Below are 4,800 nucleotides of genomic sequence, written 5' to 3' on the forward strand. Positions count from 1 at the left end.
GGGGCGGGCGCGGGCGGCGCGTGCGGGCGCGCACCCCGGCGCAAGGGCCAGGCCCGGGGCCGAGCGAGCGCGGGAAGGGGCGCGCGCCGCCCGCCGCGCCGCACTTGTCCAACGTGGAGAACCCAAATACCAGTTTCAAACACTTGGGAAACATTCGGCCCCCCGCACCGCGCATGCGCCCCGCCCCTCCACCGCCCCCCTCCCCGCGGGGCCCGCCCCCACCGCATCACGCCCCTCACCGGCCCGGCAGTGCGGGGGTGTGGCTTTGTCTGTCACTTTGGCTGGGGAGGGGGTCGCGTGGACAGGGTCGGCGGGCGAAGCGCAAACTTTACTAAGAGTTTTGCACTGGAAGCAGAGCCTGTCGGGCGGCAATGCAGAACCTCCGGGGAATGTGGGGAGCAGCCAGCCCCGCCGAAGAGCCGGTCGGAACCGACTGAGTTGTGGGACGGCTGCCGCCGAGGCCATCGCTCGCCCAGGGCGTCACCTCCCTACCCACACCCAGCCCCTCATTCCAGCGACCCGCCGCGGAGCGGGGTATAAATAAGGCCCGAAGCAGACTGGCAACACCGAAACCCAATCCACTTGCCGCCTTCACCTCAGTGGGCCAATCAAGACGAAGGAGAGGCGGGGCGAGTAAGGATAACTCCTCCCAGGCTCCGACTACGAGAAACCCGCGTCCCACGATGGGCGGAGAGAGAGGGCGGGCCGTGCAGGGCGGAAGTGATGGCGCATGCGCAATTGCCGGGAGGGAGGAGACCTACCATTAGGCGGCCGGACCACCGCTCCCAGCAACCTCAGCGGCTCGCGCGCCTGCGCGGTCTTCACCGCCTTCCCTTTGTGTCGACGGCCGGAGCCCGGAGCGGAGCGGATTGGAGACAAAGGGGCCCAAGAGGGGAGCTGCTTTTCGGACTGAGCTCCCGCAGAGGGCGGAGGATCCCGACCCCCTCCCGACTGTGCCCTAGGATCCGCTCTCATTAGAAAGACCACCCAAAGCGGGGCGGGGCAGACGCCCGGTCCCGGGGGTCCGGGGCCCTCTCCCCGTTCCGTCTCGGGGGCGCCCCTCCCCTCCCCTCCCCCCCGGCCTCTCTCCCCACCCTAAGCTCCCGAATTCGGGCTTTCTGAAAAGCTCTGCGCAGAGGACCCCGTTGCCTAGGCGACGGGCCGGCGCGCCAGCCGCGGCTTCCGGCTGAGGCCCCGCCCCGTGGGCGTGGTCGCGCTCCGCCTTTGTCCGGCGGGCACGGCCCTGCTCGGCGGGGCGTCCTCCCGGGCTGGCCTCGGCGCGCCGCCGTGCCGTGCCGCTCGCGGTCTTCCTTCCCCCGGGTGGGCGGGTGTCCTGTCGCGGTCTCTGCGGGCGGAGCTGGCTCCGCTCGGCCTGCCCGGTTCGCCCCGGCGCCGCGGGTGCCCTGGGGCCGGCGGGGTGCTCCTCCGCAGACTGCGAGCCCGGTGCTCGCCTGCTCCAGGAGGCGTGCTGTCAGGACCCAGGCCGTTGGCAGGTTTTTAAAGTTGCTGTATGTCAGGGGCGCCTGGCTGGCTCACTCGGTGGTGCCTGCCGCTGTTGAAATCGGGGTGTGAGGGCCTGCCCCACCTTGAGTGTAGAGATGACTTAAAATCTTTAAATAGAAATAAAAGTACTGTATGTAAGCCAGTAGTATTTCCGGTCAACCCAGTGTAGATGAAATAGATTGTTATCCGCGGTGGCGCATTTTCTGATAGGGATGCGGGTAGAGCCCAGGACCCTGACTTGAGCTGTTTTGTCTTTGAAATGGATGGTTCTCGTCTGCGGAGATAAACGACCTCTGATATTAACACTTCGAAGTAAATAGATTGATCTTCACTATTAAACCCCTTCATCCCTTCCCCACAGCAAAAGAACTTTCACTTTGATACTGGGAGAATGGTTATTTTACTTACGGATTCGCACTTCCCCCAGTCTTGGCCTGGTTTAAAGCAAATGATGAATGAAATTTCATTTCATTTTATACAACAAAATTCGTTGGCCACTAGTCTGCATGAGAGACTTGAATACTATGACATGTGGCAACGGAGACGTTATATGGAATAGAGAGACAATAACGAAGTTGAATAAGAAAAATAATTCCCTTTCTTTGAGACCATATAAATAATTTTAAAGTACCGTAGCAAGAAAGAGATAAGTTCTTTGAATCCTTGCATTTATTGGCCCTGGAATGAGTAGTGTTTGTCTGAATTTAAGAATAAAGGTTAGAAATAACTTACCCCTTCCAACAATAATCAAGCCAGCTTGAACTAGGTTATCTTTTTTAAAAATCACGATGCTATCTGAATAATGATTCCTTTCATGTTTTCATGGACTCCACAGACACAGAAACAAAAGGTTATCTTAATCATTGAACAAGAAATATTTCATGAGGCCTACCAGGTGCTAGCTACTGTGTATGCACTGGGGATGAGGAGCTTGCATTCTGTAAGACAGTTTACCTTGTGGGCTAAAAGGTCAGAAGATACTTTATTTACTAGCTTTACAAAGGTATTAAAATACATATCGATGACTTCACAGTTTTCTGAACAAGATAAGAGACTAAGAGCTAAAACCTAACTATGACCATGGATTTTAAATATACTACTAAGGAAACATGTTTAATTTTGAAGATACATTGAATTACCTTGGTTGGTTCCGTTCTGCTCTTTGGAGTGTGTTGGAAAAATGGATACTAAATTTTTTTCTGAATTATATTTCTAGTTTAACTGGTGATGCTCCAACCCGTGGGAGTAAAAAGTAAGAGTTGAACATAAAATTTTTTATGTTTTGAGGTGCTTAAAAAATAAATGCTAACATGTTTCTCTCAAACTTGAAATACCTTAAGCAGTATGCTACCTTATCTACTCCACTTTGAATTTGCAAGATTTGGCCTTGAAAGAAAATGTATTACTGAGAACTACCTTTTTGGTTGTTGTCATTAAGGACTAGGAAATGGCATTCAAGATACTTTGGAATCATTAATTTTAATACACTTCTTTGTTCTGGCCTAGATTGGAGAGGAGTCACTTCAAAGTCACAGGATTCTCTTTTGGGGAGTATATTTGTTAATAAATGTTCCCAGTCATTTTTACTTTACCTTAATATTCAACCTGCAAAAAGGACTCATATTTTTAATCACCATTAAGTAGAGGGTTATGTTTATCATTGGTTTGATGATTTCAGAAAGACTTAATTAAGTAAAGGTAGAATTGCTGCCAATGAGGGCTGAACACCTTACACAACTGGTTTTCTGAAGACAGAAGATACCATTGTTAATTTAAAAGTCATGAATTTTCTATGGCCAATTCCAACATACCAGCTGTCCAGATTCATGTGCAGGATTTGGTCTTCAGTGTTACTAAATCTGTTTTCAAGACTTCTAGCTTTTGGGGGGCTCCTGGGAGGCTCAGTTGGTTAAGCGACTGCCTTTGGCTCAGGTCATGATCCCAGGGTCCTGGAATCCAGCCCCACATCGGGCTCTCTACTCAGCAGGCAGTCTGCTTCTCCCTCTCCCTCTGCTCGTGCTCTCACTTGCTCACACTTTCTCTCAAATAAATAAAATCTTAAAAAAAAAAAAAAAACCTTCTAGCTTTTCCCTTGAATTCTGTGTGTTGACACAGATCGCCTTTTGTTCATTTTCTTATTTTACTAGCACGTCTAGTATCTGGACCAGAGCTTTCTCCATCAGATATTTCACTGCGGAAATTTCCTCCCACATGCACAACAGGTGGATTTCATCACAGATTCATTCAGCAGCTCTTTTCTGAATGCAGTGCTGGAACAGTGAGGGAGGGAGTTCAAAAGAATTTACAGTCTAAAGTACTGGGGAGAGAAATATATACATTGTACTAGACATAAGAGACTCTTACAAAAACTTACCAAGATAGGGATGGAGAGAGGCAGTGAAGGAGGGATAATACTCCAGTAGAACTTTGAGTAGTCAGGGAGCCTGTGCTTAGCACTGATGGAGAGTTCTCCTAATTCTGAACAATAGGTTCTAATATTTTAGCTTTATGCATTAGAACATAGTTTACATTAGACTACAATTTAGCTTGAAATAGAATTGCAGTATTGGACTCCAGGAATCTTGAAAGGAAAAAAAAAATGAACTGTTCTAGGAACATATTGGTTTGTCTCTGCTTAAGCATTTGCCTTTCAATAGAACAACCAAACAAACCAAAAAAAAAGAACTGAGGAACCTCTGTGTGGTTTTGAGGAATGCAAAAATAAAGGGGATTTCTTTCTTTCTTTTGACACTGTTTTGCAAGGTATCAGTAGGGGCCCTTTTGTCAAGATAATTTGAAAGTAACTTCAAGTGAATCCGCTTTTAAAAAGGCCCACTGAAACCGCAATTCAGATTGTTTTTGTTCTCAAGAGAGGAGATGATATAGAATGTTTAATGAATCCCAAGTAGACACTTCCTACTACACATACTTGATGAATGATGGGTGGTTTCCTAGCTTTGGTCTTCCATCCGGAGACAGTGCTGTCTTGGGGTGCAAATGACCCTTGTGCTTTTAAATGGAGACGTGCTGTGTGCACATGTAGGAGTGCAGACGTGCCTTGTTTGTGTTGGGGTGCAAGCATGCTGTGTCAGGGTGCGCATGCGCTGTGTGTTGGGTGCAAACGTGCTGTGTTGGGGTGCAGATGTGCCTTGTGCACATTAGGAGGCAAGTGTGCTGTGTTGGGGTGCAAACGTGTTAGGGTGCAAGCGTGCTGTGCTGGGGTGCAGACATGCTGTGTTGGGGTGCAAGTGTGCTGTGTTGGGGTGCAGACGTGCTGTTAGGGTGCAGACATGCTGT

Source organism: Mirounga leonina, unplaced genomic scaffold (assembly GCF_011800145.1).
Source record: "Mirounga leonina isolate KUSES-001 unplaced genomic scaffold, KU_Mleo_1.0 Mir_127, whole genome shotgun sequence".
NCBI classification, from domain to species: Eukaryota; Metazoa; Chordata; class Mammalia; order Carnivora; family Phocidae; genus Mirounga; species Mirounga leonina.